Source organism: Ornithodoros turicata, chromosome 6 (genome assembly GCF_037126465.1).
Source record: "Ornithodoros turicata isolate Travis chromosome 6, ASM3712646v1, whole genome shotgun sequence".
NCBI lineage: Eukaryota > Metazoa > Arthropoda > Arachnida > Ixodida > Argasidae > Ornithodoros > Ornithodoros turicata.
In genome coordinates this window covers 49307706-49325414 of record NC_088206.1, presented here as the reverse complement: position 1 = coordinate 49325414, position 17709 = coordinate 49307706, and the positions used below count along the sequence as shown (strand labels likewise).

Genomic DNA, 17709 nt, shown 5'->3' with positions numbered 1-17709 from the left:
TGTGCAAAACGACAGCGACAGTGCATACACCAGTACGACGACGACGACGATCGGAGACGATAGCAAATCGCTGTCGTTTTGCACAGCATTTCCCGGCACGCCATGCGCTGCTCCCTGGAACTTTTTCAAATGGCTGTCACTCGATGTTGTTAAGCGTGGAATCTAGATACGTTACCTTTTTTATTTTGTCCCGAATTTTATTGTGAAATGCTGTTTCAAGACCGCCATTCGTTTCAAAAGTTAGATATTTTCTACACGAAGCTAAAGATGTCGGTGAAAGAGTCACTGCAGACGGATGCAGAATTAGTTGTGTGTACATGAACGCAAAAAGAGCAATTTCGACACCTTTCGCCAGTATTCTCCAGGTTCCTGCAGATCAGGGTTCCTGTAGAATATCAAGGAATAGCAAGCCGTCCTTTCTGGCTGACGTTTCCTGCCAAAATCAATAGATTTCCCCCCGCTGTAGAAAAATTGAAGATAGTGTTCCACTACATCGTTTACTGATGTACGAGTACAGGGAAGCCATATTTTGAGCACAATAGACTGACGATAGATCTAGTTGTCACCTCCATATTGGTCGGTTAGGGCTGCGATAGGGTCGTTTACGCTTTAATTACGGAAAGGGTTGAAGTAGCACGAGCAACAGGTTTTAAATTGCGGAACGTTATTTCTTGAGCGCACAAGCATCCCACATCTCCTCCTCACACATATATGATGACGAGCAGGTTGTATGTGTGAGTGTGTTCTGAATGAGAAAGTTGACTGACTATGACTTGCTTTTTATGGCCAATAGCAAATCACCACGTGTTCAACGAAATCCTACTCGTCTCAAATTCTTTTCACATTTGCTTTCCCCTTCGTTATCCCCGCAGTTACCCGCGTTTAAAACCCCTGGTATGAGTTATCAATATGAAATCAAAACCATGTAAATAATAGTGAATGAAGAATTTAAAATGATGCAAGCGAGCTGGTGTAGTGTAGAAAGAGGTAACATTTTATTGAGTTTGTGGAACACACAAGACGATGAGGACAACATAAGACAACTGTAAACTCAAACTTCTCATTGTACCGTCTTGTATTTCTCGTTTGAGTCTTGTGTCGTCCTCACCTCACCCTCTACCTCACCCTGCAACTCTCATCTTCCCCTTTTCTTTACTTGGCTATAGTCCTGACGAATTCCCACTCGTGTGTGGCCAGCAACGGCGAGCTATTTCGCCCCCGCCTCCCTTGTGTTGTCCAACATGACCTCATCGTCTTGTGTGTTTCTCAAACTCAAGGAAATGTGACGCCTTTCTATTAGTATTATTCCCAAGGGTTATTCCTTGCGCTGCACCGATGAGTCCCAACTAAGACGCAACGGCCATCCGCAGCTGGGATGGCACGATCGGACTTCGGTCGTTATTGTGAAGGGGCTCATTATTTTATTCCCCACATCCCCACCAGCAATGGGGTAGAGTATCGCCACTGGCGATGAATCTCCCCACTCTCCATCTCAAAATAAAGTTGTTGTTGGCACGATCAACTTATAAACATAATATCAGGTCTACATAATCAATATCAAGTCTCATTTTAATGTAGTTGCTATAGGATGACATTGGCTTCGAGATACAGTAGCGAACTGGGGGCCCCAGCAGTTACTAGTCGTAACATGGAGTAAGCAAAGATCATATGGTAGTGCAACAGCAAAAAGTGAGTAATATGCAATGAAGTGAACGACAAAAACATGGTCATCGGAAAATAATTAGTAATTGTTTATAATAATGTTGTTAATTGTTTTTTAGTAATTGTAACTAATAATTAGCATCGAAACAGTCCATGTGTGGATTATTTGAACAGGAAGTAAACTGTGCTGCGAGGACAAACGAATGTCACCGAGCTCTGTTTTAAAAAGTGGTAGACAACGATCTCTGGTTTTAGAATGAGCTTTAGGAGGTTTGGCAAAGCGAGGGCATTCAGAGTGCAAAATAACTGAAACCCGGTTGTGGAGCTGGGGTGCCTGTTAAGTTCTCTGGCTTATATCAACGAGCTTTATTATTCTTACTACTACTACTCTTGTTGTGATGGACACACGGAATACGCTTCACACTGTGCAGACGAAAACAGAATAAAACTAATGTCAAAATAAAAAATTGGCTGCATCTTGGGCATTGTGTCAAACCCGTTCAAATGCGATAGCTTTTTAGGACCATCGTTTCTGTTAAATTTTATGCCATGTGGTCACCGTCACGGGGCCAATTTAGCTAGGACCGTATGTACACGGCGGTCGGCCCTATAAAATAATCGCCTTAAAAACAGGAGAAGCCAACACAAAATGAGCCCTCCGTAAGGACGTGGAGGATGTGGTAGGTGAAGTTCCCAGACACGGCGTCCCAGTGCCAAGGTCTTTAGAAGCAGCGTCACACGACGCGCGGTCTCATCGTTCGGGGTTGACGTCCACAAAGCGTAAACTCGGGGAGCGGAACTAATGTCGTCGCCAACGAAACCGTCTGCACGGGGTTGGGAAACCTCTATGCAATGATGAGAGACGTTTTTCAAAAATTGGTCACGCATCCTTCGACATTCGTCATCCTGCCTTTTATATCCAGCATGTATGGAGGGAGAGTTAGCTATAAATCATGGGCGGTATCAGGTTGTGTGTGATGTTGTTTCAGCGTATGCATGCGACTGTCAGCCCTGGAGTTGGGTTTCAATATAGAGTTCTGTTTTTGTCGAAAGGATATGTACTTGGTAAGGTAAGGTAAGGTATATGTCGAGCCAAAAAATTTAGGGGTGCGGTTCATGTTCAGGGACTTTGGTTCGGTTCCGGTTCAGTTCCGGAGCGCAGAAATAACGGTTAGAACCGGTTCATTCGAGGGGGGGGGATATGTTTGATAGAATGAAAAAAGAAAAAGCAATGGAAATGTCAGCCAGGCTAATGCCGGCTTGCTATTCCAAAAAGAAAGAAACTCAAAATAAACAAAAAGCAAAAGCAAAAAGTATTGGAAACAAGTTCGGGTTCATAACGGTTCAGCACACTGCAGAAAAAGTGCCAACATTCTCTGGTAATACGCTGGAGTGTACGAAACAGGATAGCTTTCCCACGAAACAAGTCACACGGTGTTGACATCAAGCATTGATTGATTTAAGATATGCATGGTGAGTTGATGACAACCCAAGCGCGCACATGGTTTGTTGATCCTAAGCAGAAGGAGTAAGAAATTACTTGAAGTTAAGAATTACTAAGAAGTTACTTAAATGAGTAAGAAAATGTTAGCAAAATAATGAGTACATCTTTTACTAGTATAGTACCTACTTTCTGTGGTGCTCAGATCGCGTAGGCGGATCAAGGTCGCGAAGCAACGAAAATAAGTTTTGCACTACAAAGTTAGAAACACGACTCACAGGTGGGGCCTGACCTAAACACAAAGACACAAAGCGCATGACTAAAAGGATTACGAGCATCGTGTACTACATTCACATGTACACTCTAAAAACATAGGTGGTGGTGATGATAGAACTACAATCTACTTTAAAGTAAGTAGGTACTATAAGATGTACTCATTATTTTACTAACATTTTCTTAATTATTCCATAACTTCTTAGTAATTCTAAGAAGTTACTCACTTCTTCACTTCAAGTAATTTCTTACTCCTTCTGCTTGGGTTCAACAAATCACGTGCGCGCTTGGGTTGTCATCAACTCACCATGCATATCTTAAATAAATCAATGCTTGATGACAACGCCATTGACTTAATTGTTTGGTGGGAAAGCTTACACCTGTTTCGTACACTCCAGCGTATTACCAGAGAATGTTGGCACTTTTTCTGCAGTGCGCTGAACCGTTACGAACCCGAACTTTTTCCCCTTTCTTTTTCTTCTTTCTTTTTCTTTTTGTTTATTTTGAGTTTCTTTCTTTTTTGGAATAGCCAGCCGGCATTAGCCTGGCTGACATTTCCTCTTTTTTTTTCATTCTCATAAACATATACCCCGTCCCCGAATAAACCGGTTCGAACCGCTATTTCTGTGCTCCGGAACTGAACCGGAACCGAACCAACCTCCCTGAACGTGAACCGAACCCCTAAATTTTTTGGTCTTACCTTACATTACCAAGTACACATCCTTTCGACAAAAACAGAACTCTATATTGAAACCCAACGCCTGGGCTGACAGTCCCAGTACTTGGCACCGTGGGTACGAGAGGTACAGTACAAAGTACCATATTGCAAATGTACTTAAAGTAAAAGTACCTGGCAAAGTACTTTAAAGTACTCTTAAAGTACTTTGCCGTACTTTTAAGTATGTTTGCAATATGGTACTTTGTACTGTACCTCTCGTACCGACGGTGCCAAGTACTCGGTACTTTACTTAGGAAGTACAATTTTTAGGTACTTTGCCCATCACTGCATAAGACAGTTATGGACACAATCTTTTTCGTCGAAGTGCAATTCGGAAGAAGCACCAGGTAACATCACTTAAATCCGACTCCTAGATTGTAGGAGCGCGACATGTTCACATTTCTCTTACTGCCAGGGTGTCGAACCCGAACCAAAAACCGGAACTGAACCGCTATTTTTTCCCGAACCGGAACCGAACCAAACCACTATTTCTTTTTTTGGCCACCTTGAAAGTGAATTGGAACCTTGAAATTAAATTGGAACTGATTAAAAGTACTGCTCCGAAGCGGTTCGGCAAACGGTTCAGCGTTATGGTGTGATGAGCATGCCCGTATCAGCAACAGGCCGCTCACCTTAGCTGCACTCATTGGCCCCTATGAAGACCATGTGCTCCATCGTCGGGTTCTTCACGTGTTCATGGACTTCCTGTCGTCCACTGGATTGCTCCAGACGCTTTAGTTCTTTCTTGTGTTTTCATCCTACCTTCATCATCTTCACATAATGTTCCACTTACAATGTGGTAAAGTACCGCACCACCGCGGTGAAACACCCCATCTCATCGTCATCATTTATTGTTGTCGTTGTTCTTGTTCAGCGTTATTCTATTGTTTATTTATTTATTTTTTTCGTGAGGCGCTTGGACAAGGATGATACCGAGGATGAAACATACAAGGATGAAACCCTAGTCGAGGGCTAAAACTGCCTCATATATGCTGCAAATGTTATTCAAAATCCATCTACACTCTACAAACACAACTTCACCGCATAGCACGCGCTGCGCCGACCATTGCCACGAGTGATAGGGTTATCAGGTTTCTGATTCGAAGAAAGAATGGGGCATATGCCGTTTTGTGTTAATTTAGAAGTCGGCTCAGGACGCACACCCCCAATGGGTCAGTCGTGACGTTGCCCACCTCTGTGAGGCCGACAACCGGCGAGCCTCCACCACCTTGTGTCAATTTCAACTCACCAACTCTCAACTATTCAAGATCGGTTCTAGGGGTGACGTGCCGAACGTCCCGCTAAAGCAAGAAACCTTGTTCTCTTTTTGCAGGAGGCGGGTCGTGCCCAACGACCCCTTTGGCCCTATGCAGCCCTCAACGGACTCACGCACCCTCTACGCATCTCCACCCTTCATCCTCCATCCGTTTTTTTTTTTTTACTATAGTAGTGACGCTGCACACTTCTGTGTGGCCTACAACGGCGAGCCAGTTCTGTCATTACCCCCCCCCCCCCCCCCGCCCCTCTGTCAATTTAGGGGGATATGTTTAATGATTGGAAAACTTGGATATTTAATAACCAACACAAAAAGGCGTACTCCTCCAATACCAATGATTGGCGCAGCGCGTGCAATGCGGTGAAGTTCTGTTTTTAGAGTGTAGATGGAATTTTGAATAACATTTACAGCATATGAGGCAGCTTTAGCCCTCGACTACACTCTTAAAAATGGTGTTGGTGGTGGTGGTGGTGACGAAAACCGGCTTGCCGTTGTTGGCCTGACTTATGTGGGCAGCGTCACGACTGTAGCCAGGATGAGATGAGATGGTGTGATAACATATGAAGGAATGATGCAGAGATGGTGTGATAACAGATGATGGAACCGATTTGTTTCGATTTCAGTCTGTCTACCACGTCATGATGACGTTTCTCGGGTAGAGATCAATTGCCACAAAAATGGCGTACGCCCCCCGTTTTCATTAAATCAAGGGAGATAACGTTGCCACTCGGGATGATGGTTAGGTAGGAGCGTGCTATACGGTGAAGCTCTCTTTTTAGAGCGTAGGTTGTCCTCCACACCTTTCATATCATCGTTGTCCAAGCGCCTCACGAAAAAATAAATAAATAACAGAATAACGCTGAACCATTTGCCGAATCGCTTCGGAACAGTACTTCTCAGTCCTGGTTCCGGTTCAGGTCCATGGTGGAAAAAAAATAGTGAATCGGTTGGGTTACGATTCGGGAAAACATAGCGGTGCCGTTCCTGGCTTCGGTTCCTGTTCGACAGCCTGATAGTAAGAAAAATGTGAACATGTCACGCTCCTCTAACGTAGGAGTCGGATTTTAATGTTACCCGGTGCTTCTTCCGAATTGTACTTCGATGAAAAACTGTGTGTTCATATCAGTGTTATGCAGTGATGGGCAAAGTACCTAAAAACTGTACTTACTAAGTAAAGTACAGAGTACTTGGCACCGTGGGTACGGGAAGTACAGTTCAAAGTACCACATTGCAAATTTACTTAAAGTACCTGGCAAAGTACCCGTACGAAACTTCCTGAATAACCTGAATCAGACCTGATTCCGGGCACTATCCGGCTGATTCCGGCGGAATCCGGCACTGTTCAGGCACTATCAGGACATTCCGGCGTAGGTCCAGCCGGATTCCGGACGGCGCTTTCCTGAATCCGCCTGAACCAAACCGGAAGGACGTGCCTGATACTTGGTCGTCAACCGGGATTCCTTTGACAATCTTTGAAAATATTTCAAGTGTGGCAATAGATATTACGGAACATGATTACAGAGATCCTCGATCACGTTCCCCTCAAAGTCTGGAATTATTAAATTATATGTAGCGTATCTACGACCGTTATCGACGGAATCCCGCAAAACATTTTTTCACGATTATAGCAGCAGCAGAAACGGAAATACATTCAAGATGAGCAAATACTCGGGATCCCTCAACACAATACACCCAGGAACATTTTTCTGGAGCCACGTGCTGTGTGTACACTATTTCGAGATTCCGTGCATGGCCAGACGAACCAGCGATGAGATGATGTGATTGCAGGACGATCAGGTGAAGTGACCTTCGTAGCGCGGGACTATGTTAAGCTTATGTTTGACGTAAAACCACGAATTAGTATTAATTGTTATTGCTGAGATAACTTTCTGGGCAGGCAAAAGGGACACCAGTGAATGCCGGAAATGCACAGTATGATATGATTGATAACTAATGCGTAAACTGGTTGACAAAAAGCAATAAAGCTTAATATATCATGCGTATTTTTTTCTTTTTGATAACTTGATAATACGGATGTGTTGCAAAAGTTCCGTTTGGCTTCGGAATCACCAAACCACACGTACATTGCCGTCCCTCTGGACAAAAGTGTACGAGGAGCTAAACTGGTTTCGACTTTTTAGGTCAGCGGGAAATTCCAGAGCTCAATGGGAAGCATACACTGCCCCTTCCCCTTCTGCACGGCTGCTCCCTTCGGGCTGATAGGGACCATACTTATTTTTGGAATATTATCAGTAGGTCACCTGACCTCCGTAGTCATTTGAAGTGCTAGGCCCAGACAGGGTTCATTCGCCATCGTCAGCATCAAGACGTCCTCGTGTGAGACAACGCTTTTGTGTGTGTGTGTGTGCGTGCGTGCTCCACATAGAAAACTACAACAGTGAAACGTGTACTGGTAGGGGAGTTAGAGTACGCTGACAAGCAAGAAGAATATTTGATGAATATTTCTGGTAAGTGGCCGCTTCTTACTGTGTGTGTTTCGTGCGTGCGCTTTTTCCTTCATCACTTCGTCTTTCTTTCTTGCAGACGACAAGACTGCACTCCATGATGAAATTGACGTTTTAATTGAACAATGCAACAGGAATTTGCTTGCGCTTCCTGAGAAAGCGGTTGCGTGTGTGTTGTGTCATGCGTTCTGTGTTCCATGCCATGTCGTCCATCGATATAGGAACCAACTCGATCGCATCAGCGCTCTCTTGGATTACCACAAGACAAGCCTTCTCCTCCCAAAACGGTAAGTTGTCTTGCCATAAGTATTCGTGCCGCGATTCCGCTTAGTGACTTCTTTCTATGTCTTCATGTGCGTGCCTTATTTGCAGAAGTCACTCAGTCACACAACGTAGGACGAGAGGAATGGAAGGCGTCGCCCCGGCTCTACTGAAATCTATTGGGACCAAATTAAGTGAATTGAAAGGCGAACGAAACCATGGAAATAAAATTGTCGACAATCTTACACTTTGTGTTCCATTCATGCATGTAGTATGTAAAGGCACGACAAGGGCGCATGGTCAAGTAGCCCGATTTCAGGTTTCACACTAATCCTGCTTGCATCTCTTGCTGGTCTAGTCACATTTTTGTTGTTTTCAAATAGATCCACTCGAGTAAAGGTTTATAGCAAGCGAATGCATGCACCACCATGGATTCAGCATTTCTTCCGAAATTATTCAGGCGCTCTCCGTTTTCATTCAGGAATCATCCTGTATTCTATCAGGCGCATATCCGGGTATGATCAGATAAATGGCGAGTTTGTTCCGGTTACATTCAGTTTCGAGTTCAGGACCCATTCAGTCCCGGAATAAATTACCGGAATAGATCCTGATACCCCATTCCTGAATAATTCCTGATCGTCATTCCCGCCCAATTTTGGGTTCAGTCCGGAATCAGGTCTGATCGAAGAAACCTGATTGGTTTCGGATTCAGGAATTTTCGTACGGGTACTTTCAAGTGCTCTTAAAGTAGATTGTAATTGGTATCCCTCCACGTCTCACTGCTCGGTGTTGACAAAAAGTGCGAAAGGAATTAATCCACATTTTCGGAAAATGCTTGCAAGTAGATGAGTAGAAATCAAGAAGAGCAGAATTGTTGCCGAGTTTCCCTATATAAATTTACATAAAATTACAGCGTTACATCGCGTCCCTTTCGCATAGCTGGAAAAAGCTGGATTCACACATGCGTTTCTTGGAACGGCGCCGCGTCGTCCCAGACTGGAAGCGGCGGCCGCAGGCGTTTCCACACGTTTTTCGAGGAGTTGGTGGTGATAAACAAATACACGGTGAGCGGTTCCACGTGGTGAGTGGAAACGCCACGCGGCCGGCGCTTCACGCCTGGGATATTGCGCGGTGCCGCCTCATGAATCCTGTAACCAAAGGCGAAGAAACTTCTATTGAAGACTGAAGGAATGGACATCCATAACCAATATAACCAATGGTGAAGAAACATAACCCTGTTGGGACACGAAAGAACTACGACAGTTCGGAATGCTGGCAATTTTTAATAAAAAAATATTCCCGGAAATGCAATTGCCCATCTTTTTTGTTAATGAATGCGTTTCATGCAGGCGCGAGATGGTGCGGTGCGTGAGGGGCAATGCATATGTTTTTTTTTTCCGCTACAAGCCTTATGCCAACGAGGGGTACACGAAACACCATGTAACCCTTCTGTACTCAAGTGTAACCAAGAGTCCACTCCCTGCTGACGCCAGCGCCACTTTTCGTTTATCTTCATCCACGCGTGTAAGCAGTGTGTAGGGATCTTACACGGACGCAGATGTGTTTTGAAAAAGGCGAAGGATAATTGTATAAACAAAGTGCATACCATAGCGCATAAAATGACCGCCCTGACATGAACTAGGTCTCCTCTGGTATTCAGCCCATAAAGCCCCCCGATGATTCCCGTGGGAACGCGTCATAGCGGCGTCGTTGACAGACCCACGTTGTGTACACTGTCTCCGTGACCACTTGACGGAGGGTCAAGACAGGAGAAAGGTTTATGGCGTGTTGTCAACTTACTGGCAAGGTGTGCTTAGGTCATTATTTGTGCTCATGGGCAATGCAGCGAGAGTATCATGTGTGAAATTCACAGAGATTTAAGGAAGAAAGGCTAAATACAATTTGTAGTTGAACTCCACACGTTGAACTCCATTATCATCTGTGTTCTTCACTGAATATCTCCAGCATCTCCATCTTTGCAATATCTGTTTTTCATCATCTCATCATCTGTTCGTGTAAGTGTGCTGGGGTAGCCAGATCGACTCCGTCGAAACTCGCATCACATTTTTTTTTTAAATCACATCACATCACATCACCAATTTGTAGTTAAAGGTGTTGCGTGTGCGAACGGTTTTGGTGCTTTCGCACGTCCACGACCTACTAGATTATAGCAACCATTTCATACGAAGCTCCGCATTTGGAGGCTAGCGGTGGCGCTGCTCATCGGCAAGGTTATTGCTCCCTCAATTTCTACAGTACTCTGTACTTCAGCTTAGCTTAGTATTTTTGTACAAGCGGTGGATGTCCCACGAGAGAAGCCTCCTTTTGAAGGCGATGATCACCATCATTGTACACGTTTTCATTGGAACTGTTGCTGTCGTCTGCTACGCTAATCGTGTGTTCGCTTCTGCGCGTTCAAAATTCAAATTTACATCGTCCAATCATGATGCAGATCTAGCGGGCCGATGAGTAGCGCCCCTAGCGGATCGTGCGGGCGGGCTCCTCATTAGGCTTGGCGAATATGCCATGGTCGCTATAATCTAGTAGGTCGTGCACACGTCCAACCACCGTCGTCACTTCCCATGCAGAGCCCGGCAGTATGTGTCCTAAGAGCACTTCTCTATATTCGACAAGGTTAACCAATCGCACAGTGCATAAAATAATGAATGCGGCACAAAAAAAAAAAAAAGAAAAGAAAAGCGTAACGTATACCTACCTGTTGATACATGTTATTGAGGAAGCGAAGTGCATCGTCCACAAGTTGTCATGAACGCAAACGATTACATCTATGCAAGAAAATGCGGTCATCTGAGCCGTTTTACTTTATGTAAGCGCCTCGTCCAAAGGAAAGCCGGATGTCATTCAATGGGAGGGCTCGTATTGTGTCTGATCTAGAGAGATAAGCTCGTGTGGGAGCGACATGCCGCACGCATGGAATTTATTTTGTCACTGTTCAGGGCATGCGATACGACGAGCCCATATTCACTCTTTGTGTCACGAGGACAAAAGAATTGTAGCCTGATAACATTCGGAAAGTGAGCCACACCCGTCTTGGTGATGGAAGACATTTATATGGAAGAACGCTTCCCTATGCTAATGCTCATTTGAACGGCGTATATCTTGTCATGAAGGAAACAATGGTTCTGGCTCACAGATGCACGTCACAGAGGGTGGATGCTCAGTGGAAGCTGGTAGAGCTAAAGCGAATGAGTAGTTTAATGGAAAGTCATTGTCTGGACAACGCGCTACTCGAAGGACTCCCAGTAAAGATACTCGAGGGAGAGGCACTGGAAGCAGTACGGCCACTCCACCTGTCAACGACAGATAGGAACGTGAAGATAATCACATAGGGTGAGATATCATTTCGTGGGGATCGTTTAAAGTCATCCGTAACGAAGGCATTAAGATAATGGTAAAGATAATGAGTTATCAATACCTTGAAATCCTCTCGGTTGACCTGGAAATTAAAAAGAAAGAAGTGGATGTCCATAATCAGCAGTCTGTGTAACATACCCGGACGACTCAGAATACAATGTGCATGCGGGAAGGGAGTTGCCTCAGGACAGAAGCCGCCGATATTTCGAACAGAGACTGTTCTTCTTCTGGGCACCGTCCTCATCATTGGCATGGTATTTAAAGGGTTAGGTGTGACGTGTTTAAAGGTTCATGCGAATTGTGGGTCAACAGCCCGGAGGGAAGAAAGGGTCCGTACGGGACCCTTTCTTCCCTCCGGGCTGTTGACCCACAATTCGCATGAACCTTTAAACACGTCACACCTAACCCTTTAAATACCACCCTTATGAAAATGGATTTTTTCTTTCTGCAGACTTCTTGTGGACTTCTTGTTTCCTGTCTTGACAGTGTGTTGACTTTAACTTCTTGTTGATCAAGTCAACAGGAATTGCTATTGACATCATTTTTACAATCTCTTGAACTACGTTATGTGTACCTTCTGTGGACAAGGTATATAGATGTCGCTGTTGAGAGTTTGTGGACTTTCTATGCGCCTATGTAGCAAGTGCTTATTTCAATCGTTTTTTTTTTTTTACATAGATGAATTCCGTATTATTAATTACTGCATTATCGGACAGTAATGTTCACAGAGGTCGACCTCAAAAGGGCACGGAGCATCCCATAGGGAGGGGGGGGGGGTATATGTATATAAAGGCATACTGCTCTATTCATTGGGAGACAAGCTGGGTAATATCAGCAATTTCTGGGTGTGTTGTGAAAAACCATGTGGGGTGTACACAACTCCTGGGAGGTGGAGAGGTCCGTGTTATCGGCTCTCTAAACAAAACGGTATTTGGGTCTGACCTTATACTTAAATGTAGCAGCTTGAACGCAACTTTGCCACCTTTTAACTACATATCAAAAACACAAAATACATTTTCGATGTCTTTGAAAAGACGGTTCCTCGTATTACTTTACTTCAGTTCACTACACAATATATTTCCAACTTATACGACCACATGAGGATCATGCGCATGCGACAGGTTTGCTGCACATTTTGATTCTGCGCCTCAGTGCCTCGCCCTCGCCTCATCACGAAGGAGCCATCGCCATTAGCATCATCGGAATGTCGTTGGGACGGTTGCAACATGTTTCAATTGTCTCAGGCTTTCAGCGTTCGCTCGTCAATTACAGAACAAAGAAGGATATGATTTGCGTCGTAAGAGGTAAGCTGTGTGATAGAAGTGTGTGATCAAGCATCACTTGTATTCATACCATGACTGTTGTGCTGTAGGGTTTTGTATGTTTCGAGCGGCGGCAGCAGTTTTCCGTCCCGTCAGGTAAGTGTACAAGTATCAGTTCGTGGCCGGTGTTGATTGTGAACCAAATTTGTTGTTGCTATGACCATTCTACTCGGTTTTACTCACTTGTGTTCGAACATTACTAATTTGCGATTGAACGCCCTATTCAGACACATTTCTCTCCAGCGCTTCAGAGACATCGCTTTCGCCGAAATTCAGTGAATTTTGAAGTCCACCGTTATCGTGGGTCACCAGAAGAACTCAGACCGCAACCCGTCATTGACTGTCTATTGTGCCACGCGACATTGTGTGGCATAAAGCATGTGTACGTGTGGAATACTTCGCTACTGTGTGCGCGGGATGTTTTGTATGATTGTGTCGACACTGGATACCACTTTTAAGGTATGTATTTTCGGAATAAAATAGATACATATATAGTTTTGCAGTACTTCATTTCGTGTGCCAGTTGCGATTGAGTGAACAATAGAACGGAGAAATTCAACTTCGCTCAAGTCACAGAAAGTCCACAAAAAGTCTTCACATCATTCGGGGATGGCGTTAATCTTGCTTCAGTAAATCATGTATCTTCCTCGATTAAGAAGAATATACCGAGTGCCTCACGTAACGGTCGCCGAGCCTTTTAAAAAAGAACGAAGGTAGTTTCGTGGGTGACGCCGACTCATTGATAGCTGAGTCACAACAAAGTCAACAGAGAAATTGAGATCACGTATAACAAGACTTACACATGAAGGTCACATGAAATTTGTGTAAAGTATATGGAGAGTCTACAGAAAGACCTGTTACCTTCCTGTGTAATTGTCAACAAGACTTAAAGTTCCATAAGTCAACATAAAATCAATATCTCAGGTAAACACAAGGCTAATAGAAAATCTACTGAATCTCTGTGCTCTCTGTTGACTAAGTTCTGTAGAATGGAAACAAATGGTCAACAGCCATTTTTGTAAGGGCATGCCAATGATGAGGACGGTGCCCAGAAGAAGAACAGTCTCTGTTCGAAATATCGGCGGCTTCTGTCCTGAGGCAACTCCCTTCCTACATCTCTACCGGTTCGCTGGATTTCTACCCATCTATGTGCATGCGCCGTTTGTTAATTAGTTAGTTTTTCTTTTTTCAATAACGTTTTGGAGTTACAGTTTGGCGTAGGACTAAATTAATGTACTTAATTTAAATTATATCAATTCGTTAATTACTAACAGTATAAGTAATTAATTTAATTTAATTTAATGCCACAAACGTAAATTATATGCCTAAAACTCTTCCTCCTCGCGTTTTTTTATTTTCTAAACGTTATACGGTCAACGTTACTGGTATTAAAGAAGTATTCGTACATGGCACTCTTGCTTTTCACGCAGCTGCTTTATTTCGTTGTTCTTAGGTTGGGATGTTGTGTTCGTCCATTGGTAGCCATCCTTGTTTACCTTATAAAATGTTCACAAGATGCCACCTGCCTTGGTGTGTGCATATATGAGTGTCTTTGAAAAACAATAGGAAAGGATGTGAAAGGGTGAGTGCGTGCCCACTCCGTCTGAATTAGGCCCTTGCGAGTCTCGTATGGAAGCTTAGGAACGTTGTGTAATGATTTACATTTCCTCAGTAGTCAAGTATCGAGACCCACTGCTGTCCGCAGGCTTTGTCGATGTGTTTCTATTTACGAGGAGAAATTCAGCGACGCTGCAGGCTGCGGGTGCCATATTTTCGGGTGCGGATGCGGTTATGAATTCACTTGTCCACGCTCACCTCTAGTGCCAACCTAATGCCGATGGTGAGCCAACGTAATGTAAAATATAAAGCAGCCTCCTTCTCGTACGGTGACTTTCGGGTTATAAACTGGCGTACTATACAGCGCAGCCATGCATATATTGCATCATTTTTGTTGTATATTCCATGGTTTTGCACTAAGACTCTCGGTTGGTGAAGTTCTCACCCTTACGTGAGAGTATATCGTGAAATGTGACCTTCTGACACACTAATTACGTCGGATACTTATCCCGGAGTATACCGCGTTTGAGAGCGCTTTCCAATGAAGGTTACTCAGGCAAGCTCGGATGTTTTTTCTAGTGGGTAGTTCCGTGGGACTACTCAAGTTTCTTAGATGAAGGTATCACCCCCCCCCCCCCCTACACCTTGTACACTATTATAACACTTCCCTTCCTCTTTCACGCACAATTTTTCCCATCCCCATCGAGTATGTACTACACTCTAAATCGTTTCACACCTTTAAAGGTGTAAAATAGGTGTATTAACAAAGATCCCACCCCTTTCACGCCCTACAACTTTGGTTTGGAAGTTCCTGAGGGTGTAACAATGGTGTACTACGCTCTCAGGTGAAATATGGTGATAAGTATGTCGCCTGGGTGTAGAAAGGAAGTATGTTTATTTTCGTTCACATGAACAAAAGTAAACATGTACAACAGCAGGGAACAGGAAGTTACATTACAAAAGTGCATGGCCTGGATTTACAACACGTCTACCATCTGGGAATGCATGCAGATTTAAAAGATCTGTTGAGATAGTGCTTAAATTTCTAAAACACGTTGCTCCTCATTGCAAGACAGAACAAATACATGATAGTGCTCATCATACTCAACTGTAGTTAATGTTTGTATGAGAGAAATGGTATCAGAGTTAATAACATATATGCCTGTAATCTCAACGAACACGGGTAAGTCCTCCTCTCAAGATTCTTTGGCAGCAACACAGCCAACAGCAAATGTGTTATCATTATCAACTGCACTTTTCACATAGACTATAGATTCTGCGTGAATATCACGGTCATGAATGTAACTCTGAATTGCTTCTGGGGCATGTTGAAGTATTATCCCCTTGGAACCCTCAGTAGATGTGGCATTTCTGATGAAGGGCTGCAACCACACATACATTTGATAAAATTGATATCTTCTTGCTAATGAAAGGGTTATGTTCTTAAAATGTAGAGTTTTTCTAGCTATCTTTAAAATGCTAGTGTTTCCCTTCGAAACGCGTACAACCACACAGATAGGAGAGGACCAAACATTCTGATGAGTCGCGGATAATGAACAACGTAATGCATTTTACAGGGGTTAGATGTTTTTGGGTATACACTGCAAAGCCTTGAAGAAACGAATAAATGCAACGTTCTAAGTAATGAACATGCATATGGGGGAGGTGCCTGCTCATGAGAAGGTCTACAATTTCACGAAAAGCTATATACAGCTGCCATGCTTCATTGCCATGCACAGCTGCCATGCCATACATGATTGTCTTTATGTCGGCTGTGCATGTTTACACACATATTTAATCACCTTGATGTGCATACATATATGGACCTCAATGTGATTATACGCAATATGCTGGTAATTGTGAATACACAGTTACCAGCATATTGCCACAAACCCAGCAGTTTTATTCGGCGTTACACCCTTTACACCCCAATTGCCATGAGGGTGTTAAAATACACCTTAAAAGGTGTGCGCCATGAACATTTTGATTTACACCCTTTAAGGTGTAAAACAATTTAGAGTGTACGACGAGCTGCTCATAAGCGGATACACAGATATTCCGAAGTCAGAAATTTCACAGACGATTCCAAAGCAGCTGCTGAGGCACTGGCATAAATCTGTTTCATGGTGTCAGCATAATGCCTGTAATTTTAAGATCCATGACGAAAACCCGAGACTGGGAAAAAAGACGAAAAACAGACGACACAACACAAAGTCTCAAACACAGCTAAAGTTTAATGGACAACCGCACACTTTTAACACATCAGGTGGGGGAGGAGGGACAGTGCAAAAGGCTCGCCAAAGCAGGGCCGAAGGTCACAGACGCTTTGCTGACACAGTTCCCAGCCCCCAAAATTGACAACGTTTCTCTCAAAAGCCTCCGACTGAGGCCACCATCTTAGCCACCAGCTCGCTTGCTTTTTAACCATTTTATCTGTAATTTTAAACCTGTATCATGGTTACTCCTGGAACATGGAGTAAAGTGGAACACCCTCTTGGAGGGTGTAAGTTTTACTCCAAAAGGGAATGTTCTAAGGGACAAGCCATTTACTCCCGTAAAGGAGTTGTGACGACACCATTTTTTCTCAGAGTGTAGAGTGTTTGATATCATCCGTCTTTATCGAAGTTGCGTAAATGCCATTAAGAAAGATTAGAATGGTCAGGATTAAGAATACTTAGAAGGCATGAATGTACAGCGACGTTCGCGAAGATCGCGCAAGCCATTCCAAGACAGGTCTCAATGAACTGCATTCAGAATACATGTGCTGACAGTACGACGGCCGACGATGAAATCATTTACCACTCGCCCTCTGCGAAAACGATTCGAGTCTCTTCTTCTCCAGTTTACAGAGGGCAGGAGAGTGTATTTCCTAGTTTGTTGACGGTGTCAGAGCCAGCGCAACACACATCAAAAAACGACACAGCCAGCCGCAGTGTCAGAGACATCAAGAACTTCCGGCTCGATCAAAACAATGGGTGTACGCGCTCCTGCAATGAATCGGGTTTGTCATCGTTTGTAATCTCAGTCAAATAAAACCATCTGTAAAAATGTAACGCTGGTCACCCCAGGCAAACCGCTAACAACGGAAAGAAGTCGCCTTGACTTCCCTCCACCGATCATTGAGTTCTCTTGAAATTCTATCTTTTCGGGAAATGGTTATTGACGTGTGCTCGCAGCACATCGAAAATCAAACTATTTCTGTCGTAACGTTTAATCACGTTTAATCATCTCGTAACGTTGGAAGCTATTTTGTTTCTCAAAACAGACGTTATATTGTTTTGCTTTTGCACGACAGATGGAGCTACATTGATTTGCGTGAGTGTGCGCCCCGCTGCACCAAAACTGTGCGTGTGTCACGA

At 43.9% G+C, this 17709-nt stretch overlaps 1 protein-coding gene across 2 annotated transcripts in view; it reads right to left on the bottom strand.

The window, feature by feature from the left end:
* LOC135396642 (uncharacterized) overlaps positions 1-17709 on the bottom strand; it is a 502925-nt gene that overhangs the window by 449324 nt on the left and 35892 nt on the right. The window lies entirely within an intron of this gene.